This window comes from Bombina bombina, chromosome 4 (genome assembly GCF_027579735.1).
Source record: "Bombina bombina isolate aBomBom1 chromosome 4, aBomBom1.pri, whole genome shotgun sequence".
Taxonomy (NCBI): domain Eukaryota; kingdom Metazoa; phylum Chordata; class Amphibia; order Anura; family Bombinatoridae; genus Bombina; species Bombina bombina.
The window spans coordinates 1,172,133,164-1,172,151,857 of record NC_069502.1 but is presented as its reverse complement, the minus strand read 5'-3'; positions in this window follow the sequence as shown (position 1 = coordinate 1,172,151,857).

Here is an 18,694-nt window from a genome sequence, read left to right as displayed (position 1 = left end):
TTGATGTATTTGCTTCTTCAGAAGCAGTTTTTGGTAGAAAAGTTCTTCAGGCAGCTGTTTCAGTTTGATTCTTATGCTGATGGTTTAAGTTTTTCTTGTCATTAAAAGAATAAACTTATAATTTGCGTTGTGGATTATTTTTTCAGCGGAAAATGGCTGTTTTTTTTATTTATCCCTCCCTCTCTAGTGACTCTTGTGTGGAGTTCCACATCTTGGGTATTGATATCCCATACGTCACTAGCTCATGGACTCTTGCCAATTACATGAAAGAAAGCATAATTTATGTAAGAATTTACCTGATAAATTAATTTATTTCATATTGGCAAGAGTCCATGAGGCCCACCCTTTTTTATGGTGGTTATGATTTTTTGTATAAAGCACAATTATTTCCAAATTCCTTTGTTGATGCTTTTTACTCCTTTATTTATCACCCCACTTCTTGGCTATTCGTTAAACTGAATTGTGGGTGTGGTGAGGGGTGTATTTATAGGCATTTTGAGGTTTGGGAAACTTTGCCCCTCCTGGTAGGTATGTATATCCCATACGTAACTAGCTCATGGACTCTTGCCAATATGAAAGAAATTAATTTATCAGGTAAATTCTTACATAAATTATGTTTTTTTTCAATAGTAATACAATATTTGAGGATAAGAAGTATTTAGATGGTTTATTGTTTGAGAGGAAATAATTGTTGAATAACACTTTGAGAGTTGGGACAATCTGGAGTTCTAGTTACCATTAGATAACTTATAAATTGCAATTGATACTTCCTTAGAGGAAATGTCTCTATTTAAAGAGTCTATTTATTCCCTAGAGATTTTTGGTAATAGTACCTTTTCCCAGAAGTCTTTCTTATTCTCTTTGCTAAGCTCTTCTGCTGAATATAATTTTTGATAAAATAGATGAAACAGTAGGGGGCGGAGCCTGGCCACGCAGGAAGATGGCTGCTTGAACCTCGGCTCTTAAGCCCCACACCCGAAATAAATGTAATAACTTGGTAATAGGCAGCATATTTAAAGATTAACATAGGGCAGGGAACCTGTTTGAACAACTAGCAGCAGCTCAACACACACTGCAAAGCGCGGCAATCCCCATCTGAAGCTCTGGAATATTTGCAGCCTAACCAGCGCTGAAGCCTCATCCCAGATACATCGCATCCAGATCGGATACCGGAGGCTCAGAGAGGAGCGATAGACCAGAGGAGGCACGCTACGAAACATTGAGCAGTACACCACACACGGCAATCAAGTGTCGCGGTGACCGGGCGAGACCTAGGCACTTACCGAGAGAGCAGGGAGCGGGCGGTCCTCAGACTGAGTCTCGGCACAAACGCACAGACGGCAAACACCCATTGCTGGCTCAGCGCACATGAGAAAAGGAAAGTGCAAACATCGGTGGGAGAGACCGCATAATACCCCCAAATACCTGACAAGTGAAGGTAAGACAGCAATTGGGGTCAAACGCACATGGGATAAGTGCACGAATGCATAACAGAGAAGGCTGACAAGTAAATAGCCATACAGTTTAGGAGGCCACAGCTCAATATAATAACTAAGAACAGCCGCTTGCCTAAGCATAAGGAACTATACTCACTTCAACGGCAGCACAGTAAAAACTATTTATTTAGCATCCCAGCAACACAGCATATCACAGACGTGCCTTGGTTCTGGGGGACTTTAAATAGTGCATGCCATTAGCCTAAAGCTGCATGATGTCAGCCAGAAAACATAATAGAACAGATAAAGGCCCAAAGAGCACAGGCCTAGACAGCTTCCTCAGGCCATCTGCATCACGCATAGAGACAACCAATACAGACATAATAACAGCTATACCACCAATAACAGATGAAGATCTCACATCTGATTCCCCACACACAGAGCCTCTGACTAGAGAAGATCTCAATGTTATCTCCTCAAAGGCAGACATAAACGCCGTCTTAACAGAGATGAGATCATTGTTTGGCGACTTAAAGAAAGATCTCCACCAGGTCAGCCAACAGGTCCAAACTTTGGAGAATAAACATGAAACCTTACAGCTGCAGGTCACTTCTAACTCCCAACAAATGCAAGACCATGAAGAGAGCATACAATTCCTGCTGTCCAAAGTCGAAGACTTAGATAACAGGGGGAGAAGGAACAACATGCGAATCAGGGGCACCCCTGAGACAGTAGGGAACACTGCCCTAGAGGGATACCTGCAGGCGTTATTCAGAACGATAAAAGGCACGCCAAGCACAGCAGATGTACCACTAGAAAGGGCGCACAGGGCCCTGCGACCAAAGCCTCCCCCCAAGGCACCACCAAGAGACATTATAGTTAAATTCTTAAACTATAAAGACAAGGACGCCATCTCCCAAAAAGCGAGAGCCCTTAAAGAGGTGATGCATGCGGGCATGCCCATACAAATTTTCTCAGACCTAAGTCAAATCACTTTACAAAAACGAAGAGAACTCAGGTTTATCACAAGCGAACTTCAGTCAAACAGAATACAGTATAAATGGGGATTCCCAGTGAGCATAATTGCTACAAGAAATGGAACACACGCCATTTACAGGATACCATCTGATCTACCGAATTTCTGCAAAGCATTGGACATTAACATACCGACGCCAGATGAAGGAATAAACGCCTCACAGGATCAAAACAAATAGACTGACGGAACTGGGGAAAGACTATCATAACATGATGGTCTTCTGTACCTCGCTTTCCTTCTACAACAACCCCTTAAGAGAACTATGCTGGGTATGGTTTATTGTGTTCTATTTTATATATCTGTTACTTTCATTTGTTTGAATTTATAAGTTTACTATACAAATAAGAAAAATGTATTTGTTATTGACAGCACATCCCTAAACTAATATAACCATCATTGAGGTGTTATATGGATATATATGGATGACCACCTTAAGTCATTAAATTAGAATGTGTAATTATTATCATCTTGCGGGGGTTATGTTCTGGAAGACCCCATTAGCTCCATAGTTACACTGCTAAGTGATGTCATTCCATATCACACGAATAAGTAGCCTCTAATATAGACAAATGGACAGTATAACTTGCTGCTAGGTTTTATACATTTTGTTATGTACATTTTATCTTTCGTTGCATATCTAACATCCAATGTATATGAATATATGATCTTATTGCCTACATTGAAAAATACTAACTTTTTTGGGTGTGGGGATACTGATCCCACATTCTTTTGCTCTACTTAACTAACTAAATACTGATACAACTGTAATAGGTTGTTCTTTCTTTGATTATCTACCCTTCTTTTCTTCTCTCCTTCTACTCCTCACCTCTTTCCCACTTCCCTGAACTACCCACAGTCCCCCCTTCCCAGCTATACCAGTGACCTCTGTCAAAGTATACCAGACCCGCTAGGCCTGCGTACATACTTGGGGTTAGGGACTCCTGGGGAAGGCTCCTGTTTTCTCACATACCTTTTTCTGTAATTACAGCCGAACATCTCTACACAGTGCCCTTCCTCCTCTACCCCCCCCCCACCCCCCTACGACAAAATGCCTTCACACAACGTACATGACCTGACGATCGTGACACTAAACACCAAAGGGCTTAACATTCCGGAAAAAAGATCTCATCTAATTAGAGATGCCACTAGGCTTCATTGTAATATACTATTCGTCCAAGAAACCCATTTCAAGAGGGGCGGAGAGCCTACTTGGCACAACCCTAAATTTCCCAACCTCTTACTTTGCTTCAGGCTCCACTAAAAAAAATGGGGTGGGTATACTAATTGACCGCTCTACTCCCTTCTCCCCATTACACATAGAAAGAGACACGGAGGGAAGGTACCTAATAGTAGTGGGCAGGCTACATAGCAAAATGGTCACTCTGGTCAACACATATTTCCCAAACCAGCATCAAAATAAGTACATGACCTCCCTTACTAACAAAATCTTGGAGCTAAAAAAAGGAGCATTGATTATCAGTGGAGACTTTAACTTCCCACTGGATCCACAGCTAGACACATCTAGAGCAACAGCATCCATCTAAAAAAAAAATCATAAAACAGTGTAATGCCAGATTAGAGGAACTAGCGGTCCACGACACATGGAGAATACTACACCCAATACAACGAGACTACACTTTCTTCTCTCACCCACATGACCTATTCACTAGAATAGACTACATTTTTTCAGACCAATCTACATTAGCACTGGCTACAAAAACACAAATATTGCCTATGACATGGTCTGACCATGCTCCGGTTCTGTGCAAGTTGAGGTGGCCCACTATCCCTAATTATCCCTTCATCTGGAAACTCGATGACTTTTTGCTAAGTGGCCAAATTACTAAAACCCAGATCGAAAATACACTTAAGGAATACTTCCAACATAATAACACAAAGGATTCACCCTCACATATAGTATGGGAAGCACACAAGTGTGTCCTCAGGGGAGAACTTATCAAACAGAAGGCCCTGCTGTCAAAGCAAAAGAGGATTAAGTATTCTGCCACACTTTCCAAAATACATGACTTGGAAGTAAAACACAAAAAACGCCCACAGACCCCTTAATTAAAGACGAACTTCAACAGAACACGAGAAGAGACGGATGAGTTAGAGAAGCCTATTACAGCAGAAGAGGTGGCACACACTGTGGATGCGCTGCCTGCAGGCAAAAGTCCTGGCCCCGACGGCTTTAGCGCTAAATATTACAAGACCTTTAAGCACATACTATCACCACACTTAGCATCTTTATTTAATATGATAGATGACACGAAGGGGTTCCCATCTTCAATGTTACTGGCCCATATCACCACTATCCCGAAGCCTGGCAAACCGCCTAACCGCCCAGAAAATTTCAGGCCGATATTATTATTGAACGTCGACCTGAAAATCTACGCCAAAATCCTCTCGAATAGGTTAAATAAATTCTTACCACAATTGATATCCCCCGACCAAGTGGGTTTCGTCCCTGGACGAGAAGCCAGGGATAATACTATCAAAGCCACCCTCCTTGCCAATTATGCACAGAATAATAATATCCCGACCATTTTTATATCCACGGATGCGGAAAAGGCCTTCGACAGGGTGAGCTGGACCTTTCTTAGGGCCACCCTGTCGAAGATGAATCTAGGCCAGAATTTCATAAATAAGGTATTTTCCCTATACTCCGCTCCTTCTGCACAGGTTAAAACAAACGGTATTCTGTCAGACACCTTCCCTATCAACAACGGCACCAGACAAGGGTGCCCGTAATCACCATTATTATTCGCACTGACAATAGAAGTACTGGCCCAAAAAATTAGAGACAATAGGAAGATAACAGGGATTACCATTGACAATCAGGAACACAAGCTGTGCTTATACGCAGATGACGTATTATTGACAGTCACAAATCCCCTGACCACATTACCAGAGATTCTTTGCGAATTTGAAGAATATGGCAAAGTGTCCAATTTCCATTTGAATCAATCCAAGTCGGAAATTCTAAATATAAACCTTTCACAGGAGGAATTATCCCAATTAGCCGGTAAAAGTAACTTACGGATCCAAACTCGCTCACTTCGGTACCTAGGGGTGAATCTTACATCAACCGCAGAAACCCTCTTTGAGGCTAACTATAAATCTCTATTCTCCGCAATATCATGTGACCTCTCATCATGGAAAAATAAAAAAATTTCATGGTTGGGAAGAATAGGTATTATTAAAATGAATATCCTCCCTAGAATTTTATACTATCTACAAACCCTTCCGATCCCTTTCCCAACACATTTTCTACAAAAATTACAGCGTATAACAGAGGAATACATATGGGGTGGCATGAAGCCTAAAGTGGCGAGGGGCACACTTTATCTCGCGAAGGATGGAGGTGGTCTTGGAGTTCCCAACCTATACACATATAAGAAAGCTATAAATCTTCAGCACCAGATAGAGTGGAGCAATAATTCAAAAGGGAAGACATGGGTACAGATAGGATGCGCAATCTTGAGGGCACAAAATGTAGGATTACTGGGATGGGTCTCCCCTAGAAATAGACCTAAGCTCATTGAAATGTACCCATTTTTCAAGGAGTTCTTTGCACAATGGGATAAGACATTAATAGAACACCCTCATGTTTCATCGAACCCTTCTCCTCTGACCCCTTTTGTACATAATCCAGACATACCTTTTACAAGTGTGCATCAAGTGCAACTAGACGAAACACAGCTGACTCAAACAGCGTTTCACAGACTATTCCTAAACAACAAACTTAAAAAAATAGATGACATAGAACGCGATGGACTAAAAATCCCCTGGTTCTTTCATATAGAACTGCAACACTACCTACAAACCCACAAACAGCAGGGACAACTCACTAGGCAACCCACATTGTTGGAAGCACTTTGCCTCCTACCAAGTACACAGGGCCACCTTATCTCCATACTTCACTGCCTGTTGACATCAAATAAGGATGCCCCATTACCAAACTATACCAGACAATGGAATAGAGAACTGGGGGTTCCCCTCACAACAGTAGAATGGGGGAAAATATTCCATAACCACACTAAGGCCTCAGTCTCAGCTAGACTCCTCGAGTCTAATTATAAATTCCTCTCCCGCTGGTACCTCACTCCAGATAAAATTAAGAGACTATATAAACACACGGACGGGAAATGTTGGAGGGGATGTGGGGAACAGGGAACACTTTCACATACTTGGTGGCACTGCAGCCTACTCGATAAATACTGGTAGGACGTTCTAGACATTGTTGACTCTAAACTAAAGATAACAATAGACAGGAGACCAAGCCTTTTACTCTTTCATAACCTTCCCAGACTTTCGGACAAACCAAAAAAACATCTTTTGAATATAATGCTCAATAGTGCAAAATCACTGATAGCCAGGCATTGGAAATCAATAAAGGTCCCAACACCCAATGACTGGAAAACCCAAGTTGACAAACACCTGCAACTAGAAAGGTACAGATTCCTTAGAGATGATAAAGCTGAGATACACGAATACATGCTGGAAATATGGGGCTCTCAACTCTCCTAAACGACCAAGTGCCTCAGCACGCTTGCGGGTCCACGGAACAACAGAAATACAGCCTAGACAGTAGGTTTATCCCTTCCCCCAACCTCCCCCTTCTCAAACTTACCCCCTTCCCTTCCACCCCCCCCCCCTCCCCCCCTTTTTCTTTCTCTTCTCTTTCTTCTTCTTTCTTTTCCTCTCCATTTTTTAGAGTTACTCACCGACTTGGGCCAAAACTTGGCACAAGTCGGGACAGGATTAAAACACTTGGTGTGCGTTATAACACCTTACTAATCTCTGTTATTGCAATTAGATTTGTTAAGATCAATGCATGCACGTGTGAGCCCTTGAGAGAATAACTATGTGGAGACCAAGTTTATTATTATAAATACAGAGACAATAAGTTCCACATAAGAACCCCGAGAGTACACGGGAATTACCCTCTGCTACATTTAGAGACATTTGAGCTATGAAGACAAGGGACACCAGGAAGGGCATCAAGTAAGCATGATGGAGAATACTCTCTTACCACTTATATTGTTTATTGTATGCAGAGCCCCCAAGGACTCACTTATTTGTTTCTGTTATTTATCGTTTATGTTGTATTGTTCTTTCAGACAACAAATAAAGCTTTTGAAAATTAAAAAAAATAAAAAAAAAAATAGATGAAACAGTGACAGTATATCTTGTGGGAAAGTATATCTTATTCCCCTCGATGTAATGGCCCCTATGTAATTTTGATTTCTCCTGCTTCTAGCCAAATTGGCTAGTTGTTTAGAAGATTTAGAACCGAGTTTATAGAATGAGGCCCTATTTTTGAGGTCAGTTTGAATTGACTGCTGGCTTAAAATTGTTTCTCTCGCTTCTTTTGCCTTCTGATATTCTAACCAGTGAGCTTTATCAGGGTTTTCAATGCATTCTGAATTCTTGTTCTTTAGATAATTAGCTAGCTGTATTTCCCTTCTCACTGTAACTTTGTTCCTCTTTATCATGTAGACCTTGATTTCTCCCCTTAAAAAGGCTTTTGCTGTTTCCCATAGTATCTCTATTTTGAGTATATATTCTTTAACATTTTTGAATTCACCCCACTTATTTATTAGCCAGTTTCTAAACTTAATATTCTGATAGAGAAATGAAGGGAAATTTTTTTTTCCAGGTTGTTTTTTTGCCATAAGCTAATGAGAAACATATCAATCCTTAAAAGTGTTTTATATGACTTTGATTCACAGGTAAAATCCTGATGGTCCGGGTTTTGTACCCTCCAGATATCTTTAAGTTTTAGGTTCTTGGCAAATCCATGGATTGGTTTAGCTTCTCTGTTGTATCTATTTTGGTTTTCGGTATTTAATCCATCAAGATATGGATTAAAAGCAATATTAAAACCACCTCCTACTATTAGCTGAGTATCTGTATATTTGATTAGTTTTGTGTATAGATTTGCCCAAAAACTGGGTTGAAACTTATTGGGGGCATATAGATTGCATAAAATAAAATGAGAGCCTTTTATCTCAATTTCCAAAATTAGAAACCTCTTTATTAATGCTGCAGGATATGATAGAATATTCTAGATTTTTATTGAGTAGAAGTGCCACTCCTCTCTTCTTGTTAAAAGCCAGTGAGAATATTATCTCTCCAATCCAATTAAATCTTAGTTTTTCAGATTTGGTGCTGTTCAAATGTGTCTCTTGTAAAAGCAGACTTGAATGTTTTAAAATATTGAACAGTGCGTTTCCTTTTAATTGGAGAATTCCTCCCACATTCCACAACAATAAGTTTAAATTATCTTTCATAATAAAAATTAAAATGAAGCAAGCCAATTAAAATAAAATTTAGAAAAAAAAAAAGAAGGGGTTCAGGGGAAGAAAAACAGGAGTATATACATAACCAGCCATTAGCTTTGTCTAATAACCTTTGGTTGGAACTAGGAGAATTATAGGTCTAAAAGAATTTGATTACACCTTAATCTTAGTCACAAAGTCTTTAACTTCCTCTATCTTGTCCATTATCAGGGTCTTAGACTCATGCAAAATTTAAAGTTTAACTGGATATAGGAGCATTGTCTGTATTCCAAGAATTATCAGCTGAGTGAAATATAGGGCAAACTCACGTCTCCTATTTGAAGTTTCCACTGAAAAATCCTGAAATAGCATGATATGCTCATAATTTAACTCACAGGGTTTTTGTCTGCGATAATATGTGAGGATTTTTATTTTATCCTGAAAATTCAATTCATGTATTTTATCATGATTGGTCTTTTCTTATTGGTTCTATCATCTTGCATCTTAATAGGGCCTATTCTGTGTGCCCTTTCTACTACTAGGAGGATGGCTTCTGTTGGGATACCTAATGATTGTGGTAGAGTTATGGTGGCGAATTTTAAGAGGTCTGCATATTCTAGGGATCTGGGAGCCCTACTACTTTTAAGTTGTTCCTGCGTGTCTGTCTTCAAGCTCAAATATATGGGTTTGTAGGGATTGTATAGATTTAGATTGAGATTTAATGGTGGCCTGTTGAGAGTTTTGTATATCATCTATGTCGGAAATTAAATTTTCTACTTCAGCAACCCTATTAGCGATTTGTTTTAATTTATTAGGCCTAGATTTGGAGTTTTGTCGGTAACGACCCACGTAGCTAACGCCGGCTTTTTTCTGGCCGCACCATAAAAATAACTCTGGTATTGAGAGTCCAGAAAAAGGCTGCGTTAGGCTCCAAAAAAGGAGCATAGAGCATTTTTAACGCAGCTTCAACTCTCGATACCAGAGTTGCTTACGCAAGCGGCCAGCCTCAAAAACGTGCTCGTGCACGATTCTCGCATAGGAAACAATGGGGCTGTTTGAGCTGAAAAAAAACCTAACACCTGCAAAAAAGCCGCGTTCAGCTCCTAACGCAGCCCCATTGTTTGCTATGGGGAAACACTTCCTACGTCTGCACCTAACATGTACCCCGAGTCTAAACACCCCTAGCCTAGACTTATTAACCCCCAATCTGCCGCCCCCGCTATCGCTGACCCCTGCATATTATTTTTAACCCCTAATCTGCCGCTCCGTAGACCGCCGCTACTTACATTATCCTTATGTACCCCTAATCTGCTGCCCCTAACACCGCCGACCCCTATATTATATTTATTAACCCCTAATCTGCCCCCCACAACGTCGCCTCCACCTGCCTACACTTATTAACCCCTAATCTGCCGAGCGGACCTGAGCTCTACTATAATAAAGTTATTAACCCCTAATCCGCATCACTAACCCTATAATAAATAGTATTAACCCCTAATCTGCCCTCCCTAACATCGCCAACACCTAACTTCAAACATTAACCCCTAATCTGCCGACCGGAGCTCACAGCTACTATAATAAATGTATTAACCCCTAAAGCTAAGTCTAACCCTAACCCTAACACCCCCCCTAAGTTAAATATAATTTTAATCTAACGAAATTAATTAACTCTTATTAAATAAATTATTCCTATTTAAAGATAAATACTTACCTGTAAAATAAACCCTAATATAGATACAATATAAATTATAATTACATTGTAGCTATTTTAGGATTAATATTTATTTTACAGGCAACTTTGTAATTATTTTAACCAGGTACAATAGCTATTAAATAGTTAAGAACTATTTAATAGTTACCTAGTTAAAATAATAACAAAATTACCTGTAAAATAAATCCTAACCTAAGTTACAATTAAACCTAACACTATACTATCATTAAATTAATTAAATAAAATACCTAAAATTACCTACAATTAAACCTAACACTACACTATCAATAAATAAATTAAATACAATTCCTACAAATAACTACAATGAAATAAACTAACTAAAGTACAAAAAATAAAAAAGAACTAAGTTACAAAAAATAAAAAAATATTTACAAACATAAGAAAAATATTACAACAATTTTAAACTAATTACACCTACTCTAAGCCCCCTAATAAAATAACAAAGACCCCCAAAATAACAAAATGCCCTACCCTATTCTAAATTACTACATTTCAAAGCTCTTTTACCTTACCAGCCCTGAACAGGGCCCTTTGCGGGGCATGCCCCAAGAAATTCAGCTCTTTTGCCTGTAAAACAAAACATACATTACCACCCACCACCCACATACCCCTAATCTAACCCAAACCCCCCTTAAATAAACCTAACACTAAGCCCCTGAAGATCTTCTTACCTTGTCTTCACCCTACCAGGTTCACCGATCCGTCCTGAAGAGCTCCTCCGATGTCCTGATCCAAGCCCAAGCGGGGGGCTGAAGAGGTCCATGATCCGGCTGAAGTCTTCATCCAAGCGGGAGCTGAAGAGGTCCATGATCCGGATGAAGTCTTCATCCAAGCGGGAGATGAAGAGGTCCATGATCCTGATGAAGTCTTCTATCAACGGCATCTTCAATCTTCTTTCTTCCGGATCCATCTTGCAGACCTCCGACGCGGAACATCCTCTTCTCCCGACGCCTACTAGCCGAATGACGGTTCCTTTAAGGGACGTCATCCAAGATGGCGTCCCTCGAATTCCGATTGGCTGATAGGATTCTATCAGCCAATCGGAATTAAGGTAGGAATATTCTGATTGGCTGATGGAATCAGCCAATCAGAATCAAGTTCAATCCGATTGGCTGATTCGATCAGCCAATCAGATTGAGCTTGCATTCTATTGGCTGTTCCGATCAGCCAATAGAATGCAAGCTCAATCTGATTGGCTGATTGGATCAGCCAATCGGATAGATCTTGATTCTGATTGGTTGATTCCATGAGCCAATCAGAATATCCCTACCTTAATTCCGATTGGCTGATAGAATCCTATCAGCCAATCGGAATTCGAGGGACGCCATCTTGGATGACGTCCCTTAAAGGAACCGTCATTCGGCTAGTAGGCGTCGGGAGAAGAGGATGTTCCGCGTCGGAGGTCTGCAAGATGGATCCGGAAGAAAGAAGATTGAAGATGCCGTTGATAGAAGACTTCATCCGGATCATGGACCTCTTCATCTCCCGCTTGGATGAAGACTTCATCCGGATCATGGACCTCTTCAGCTCCCGCTTGGATGAAGACTTCAGCCGGATCATGGACCTCTTCAACCCCCCGCTTGGGCTTGGATCAGGACATCGGAGGAGCTCTTCAGGACGGATCGGTGAACCTGGTAGGGTGAAGACAAGGTAGGAAGATCTTCAGGGGCTTATTGTTAGGTTTATTTAAGGGGGGTTTGGGTTAGATTAGGGGTATGTGGTTGGTGGGTTGTAATGTTGGGGGGGGGTATTGTATGTTTTGTTTTACAGGCAAAAGAGCTGAATTTCTTGGGGCATGCCCCGCAAAGGGCCCTGTTCAGGGCTGGTAAGGTAAAAGAGCTTTGAAATGTAGTAATTTAGAATAGGGTAGGGCATTTTGTTATTTTGGGGGTCTTTGATATTTTATTAGGGGGCTTAGAGTAGGTGTAATTAGTTTAAAATTGTTGTAATATTTTTCTTATGTTTGTAAATATTTTTTTATTTTTTGTAACTTAGTTCTTTTTTATTTTTTGTACTTTAGTTAGTTTATTTCATTGTAGTTATTTGTAGGAATTGTATTTAATTTATTTATTGATAGTGTAGTGTTAGGTTTAATTGTAGGTAATTGTAGGTATTTTATTTAATTAATTTAATGATAGTATAGTGTTAGGTTTAATTGTAACTTAGGTTAGGATTTATTTTACAGGTAATTTTGTTATTATTTTAACTAGGTAACTATTAAATAGTTCTTAACTATTTAATAGCTATTGTACCTGGTTAAAATAATTACAAAGTTGCCTGTAAAATAAATATTAATCCTAAAATAGCTACAATGTAATTATAATTTATATTGTAGCTATATTAGGGTTTATTTTACAGGTAAGTATTTATCTTTAAATAGGAATAATTTATTTAATAAGAGTTAATTAATTTCGTTAGATTAAAATTATATTTAATTTAGGGGGGTGTTAGTGTTAGGGTTAGACTTAGCTTTAGGGGTTAATACATTTATTAGAATAGCGGTGAGCTCCGGTCGACAGATTAGGGGTTAATAATTGAAGTTAGGTGTTGGCGATGTTAGGGAGGGCAGATTAGGGGTTAATACTATTTATTATAGGGTTAGTGAGGCGGATTAGGGGTTAATAACTTTATAATAGTAGCGGTGCGGTCCGCTCGGCAGATTAGGGGTTAATAAGTGTAGGCAGGTGGAGGCGACGTTGTGGGGGGCAGATTAGGGGTTAATAAATATAATATAGGGGTCGGCGGTGTTAGGGGCAGCAGATTAGGGGTACATAGCTATAATGTAGGTGGCGGCGCTTTGCGGTCGGCAGATTAGGGGTTAATTATTGTAGGTAGCTGGCGGCGACGTTGTGGGGGGCAGATTAGGGGTTAATAAATATAATACAGGGGTCGGCGGTGTTAGGGGCAGCAGATTAGGGGTACATAAGTATAACGTAGGTGGCGGTCGGCAGATTAGGGGTTAAAAAAAATTTAATCGAGTGGCGGCGATGTGGGGGGGCCTCAGTTTAGTGGTACATAGGTAGTTTATGGGTGTTAGTGTACTTTAGAGTACAGTAGTTAAGAGCTTTATGAACCGGCGTTAGCCCAGAAAGCTCTTAACTACTGACTTTTTTCCTGCGGCTGGAGTTTTGTCGTTAGATGTCTAACGCTCACTTCAGACACGACTCTAAATACCGGAGTTAGAAAGATCCCATTGAAAAGATAGGATACGCAATTGACGTAAGGGGATCTGCGGTATGGAAAAGTCGCGGCTGAAAAGTGAGCGTTAGACCCTATTTTGAGTGACTCCAAATACCAGAGTTAGCCTAAAACCAGCGTTAGGAGCCTCTAACGCTGGTTTTCACGGCTAACGCCAAACTCCAAATCTAGGCCTTAGAAAGCAGAGAAAATTATTTCCTTAAACCATCAAATTGAGGCAGGAAAATATCTGTAATCTATTTCTTGAGGTTGTCTGTATCTATGCTTGTGTAGGTAGTATGGGTTTATCAGTTGAACTTACTTCCATGTTGTATAGGCTATTTCTAGGCTTCCTTTCTCTCTGTTTGGGGGGCATAGCTGTTGATTTAAACCTGGCAATACCAAGATACTTATCCATGTACGGACAAGAGAAGCAGGGAAAATGTGTGTAAGAGTGAAAGCAGTCAAAACATTTTTTTCTTTAAACAAAATACAGTAAAATGTGTGCGTGAGAGTGTAAATATATATATATATATATATATATATATATATATATAAACAAGTGTTTATAAAAACATAAGCTAAATCGAACCCTAGGAGGGGACAGTAAGAGTTGTTCCTCTTAAAGCTGTGAAATTATGTGCAAAAACAGTGAAAGTGTAGTACTATTAGTGAAAAATAAGTGAAAACCCAAATTTTTTCTTTCATGAGAGAGATAGAGCATGCCAATTTAAGCAACTTTCTGAATCATGAAAGAAAAATTGTTGGGTTTGGGTCCCTTTAATGTAACAACCTGATAAACTACAGCCATGATTCTTATGTCTTAATATCGTGGCAATTGGAGCAAAGTCTTTTCATCTTTGTAAAGTTCTGAAGGAGAGGTCTTGAAAAAACTGTAGGATGTTTCCCCTAAAATGTTTAGGCTGATTTTTGCCGGATTGAGTAAGCAACATCACCTTGTCAAGACAATTATTGAACCTTATTATAATGTCTCTAGGTGGTGCAGAGTCAGGAGGTTTAGGCCGAAGAACTCTGTGTGCTCTGATCCATGGTATATCAAAGGTTGATGTCTGTTCTTTAAGATTTGAGAAAAGAACTGGTAGAAATTCAGGAAAGCCTATAGGAATATGGATTTTGGGACGCCCCTGATCCTTAGATTTTTGTGTCTACTCCTGTTTTCCATTTCCTCAAGTTTGTTTTGAAGGGATTCAAGTGTGTCATCCTCTGCTGCCACTGTTTGTATCAATTGGGTAATATCTTCTTTGTCTAAATCCCTGTTGTCTTCTATTGCCTCTACTCAGAACCAAAGCTTGTGGACATCCTGTTTTAATTCTGCTAGTTCTTGTCTTCTGCAGGTTCTTATGGTGTCTCCAATAGATTGTTTTGATGCTAGAGATGACAGAAATGAAGAGGGGATATTTAACTCAGTGGTAGAAGGGAGAGAAGGAGCTAAGCTGGAAGTGGATATATTATGAATGCTATTGGGCTGAGCATAAGTTGCAGATGGGGGAGTAGTGGATTCTAAGGTGTGAAGAAATGTAGATATTCATTGGTTTTTCTCAGAAGGAATTTTAGAGGATTAGTCATGTCTATTGTTTCTTTCTTTTACAAAGATATGACGAGTCCACGGATTTCATCCTTACTTGTGGGATATTAACCTCCTGCTAACAGGAAGTGGCAAAGAGCACCACAGCAGAGCTGTATATATAGCCCCTCCCCTTCCCCTCCACCCCCAGTTATTCTCTTTGCCTGTGTTATACTAGGAAGACATTGCAAATAACATTATGTTATTTCTTTTTTTCTTTGCTCCCCCAATAATGGTCTCTCTGACGCCATAATTGTAATACATGGTCAAATAAATAAATAATAAAAGAAAATAGTAATAATTAACACTGGTTTTGTTAAATTCATAAATGCCATGAATAGAGAAAAAATGTTGTGTGAGCACCTTTTAACAGCCTTTATATATTTACAATTACATATGCAGGGTGTATATTTCATGCAGTAAAGAATACATGCATTTAATAGGTTAAAAGAAGGGAGGTACTTGTTGTAGTTATAACCCCTCCCTGCAGGGCTATGATCCATCCGCCCTGAGGAAGCCCCGTCTATCACTTTGGCATTGTGGGTGAAACGATCAGGATCGTAGGCATTGGATCACTGATGGACATGTGACCAACCCCGAAGTGTGCACGCTGACAGACCACGCTACAGCAATTCAGCGTTTTCTACTAGCTTGGTACCGCAAGCTCACACGGAACACAATGGCAAGCCTTCTATTTCGAGGAGCAACTCTATGCTACTGCAGCACTTAGCTGATTATCACAGAGGACGTTCCAGCTTCAGATAAGTTTGTTAACAGTTGGCCAATATTGGAATGTGACTGAACATACATGCAGTATATGGAGGGTTAGCCTAGTCTGACTCTTGCTGCTTATCACACTGACTTTTTGTTTTACAGTCTTGCCATTTTACAGGATATCTGCTTTACTAATCTTATCTGCAGTACTGCTACTAATTACTACGCTTGCTTACTGATGGAGGTATGCAATTCTCTATGCTAAAGGCAATACCGCTATAAGTGGAAGGTCTACCTGGCATGACCTGGATTGCAACTCTAGCATTAACCTCTATTTTACAATTTTCTACACTGCTAACCACTCTATTGCAACAATGCTTGTACTTATTTGCATTTTATGAAATTGCTGGCACTCCATTCCTAAATGTGTTCCTGAATATTTTTCAAATCACCTAATATTACTTAGATCCCTATCACTTTACCTGTCCGGTAACAATCCCTTGCATGTCTTGGGTACCGTGTACAGCTTGGGTGTAGTAATATACTAGGTAATTTTGAATGGCATAGATGTCATTTTTTCATTTTAAGATGTGCACATCTCCAGGGTTCTAGATTGTCTCATGTTCTCAAATATTTTCTATATTATGACAATATACACCTTGCATTTATCTATTTAGCTATTGCTATCTTTGGTATTTAAGGTATCTCACTATTAAATACACTTTGTTTATTGTGATTGTGTTGGTCAGAGTTTTATTCCTTATAAACCATATTTGAGCCGGATTGCATATACAATCCTATTTAAAAAGAGTGCTTGATTCCCTATCTATTTTGGGCCATTCATTTTGTTGGTCCTTGTTCTTTTCTTATAGTTTGTTGAACATATATATATATATATATAAACAAGTGTTTATAAAAACATAAGCTAAATCGAGGGTCGAACCCTAGGAGGGGACAGTAAGAGTTGTTCCTCTTAAAGCTGTGAAATTATGTGCAAAAACAGTGAAAGTGTAGTACTATTAGTGAAAAATAAGTGAAAACCCAAATTTTTTCTTTCATGAGAGAGATAGAGCATGCCATTTTAAGCAACTTTCTGAATCATGAAAGAAAAAATTTTGGGGTTTGGGTCCCTTTAATGTAACAACCTGATAAACTACAGCCATGATTCTTATGTCTTAATATTGTGGCAATTGGAGCAAAGTCTTTTCATCTTTGTAAAGTTCTGAAGGAGAGGTCTTGAAAAAACTGTAGGATGTTTCCCCTAAAATGTTTAGGCTGATTTTTGCCGGATTGAGTAAGCAACATCACCTTGTCAAGACAATTATTGAACCTTATTATAATGTCTCTAGGTGGTGCAGAGTCAGGAGGTTTAGGCCGAAGAACTCTGTGTGCTCTGACCCATGGTATATCAAAGGTTGATGTCTGTTCTTTCAGATTTGAGAAAAGAACTGGTAGAAATTCAGGAAAGCCTATAGGAATATGGATTCTGGGACGCCCCTGATCCTTAGATTTTTGTGTCCACTCCTGTTTTCCATTTCCTCAAGTTTGTCTTGAAGGGATTCAAGTGTGTCATCCTCTGCTGCCACTGTTTGTATCAATTGGGTAATATCTTCTTTGTCTAAATCCCTGTTGTCTTCTATTGCCTCTACTCAGAACCAAAGCTTGTGGACATCCTGTTTTAATTCTGCTAGTTCTTGTCTTCTGCAGGTTCTTATGGTGTCTCCAATAGATTGTTTTGATGCTAGAGATGACAGAAATGAAGAGGGGATATTTAACTCAGTGGTAGATGGGAGAGAAGGAGCTAAGCTGGAAGTGGATATATTATGAATGCTATTGGGCTGAGCATAAGTTGCAGATGGGGGAGTAGTGGATTCTAAGGTGTGAAGAAATGTAGACATTCATTGGTTTTTCTCAGAAGGAATTTTAGAGGATTAGTCATGTCTATTGTTTCTTTCTTTTACAAAGATATGACGAGTCCACGGATTTCATCCTTACTTGTGGGATATTAACCTCCTGCTAACAGTAGTGGCAAAGAGCACCACAGCAGAGCTGTATATATAGCCCCTCCCCTTCCCCTCCACCCCCAGTTATTCTCTTTGCCTGTGTTATACTAGGAAGACATGGTAAAGTGAGGTGTTAGTTTTAGTTTCTTCAATCAAGAAGTTTTTTGTTTTAAATGGTACTGGTGCGTACTATTTTCCTCAGGGGGATATGGAAGAAGTTTTCTTCCCTGGGCTTTGATGATCTTAGCATTTGTAATTAAGATCCACGCTGGTTCCCACAAGACTTCTGAAGGTAACCATGAGACATCTTCAGTGTGGAGACCGGTTTCATGCTACAAGCAGCATTAACGTATGTGCAGCCTTTTTTTCTGAGGAGACTTGGTGTATCAGAACTGGCTGGCATTATTTCCCTGTATGGGAATGGGGTAAGCAGTAAAACCTATTTTAATAAGAGGGGTGTTACTGGAGTCCCTATATTATATTTATCATTAGTTGATATTTGGGCATTATGTGACATGGGAGACAATATAAAAGACGATGTTTTATGTTTTTTATTTTTGGCACTTAAAACTTATTGGTTTTGTGCTTGAGGGTTGTATTGTGTGTGTATTTTTACTTTAGTGCAAAACTGCATTTCCATTCATTTTTTTATCAGATTTCTAGAAATTTTAGAAGATAGATGATGTGGTATAAATTCAAGGCAGAGAAAGTGAAGAATATGTCTTGA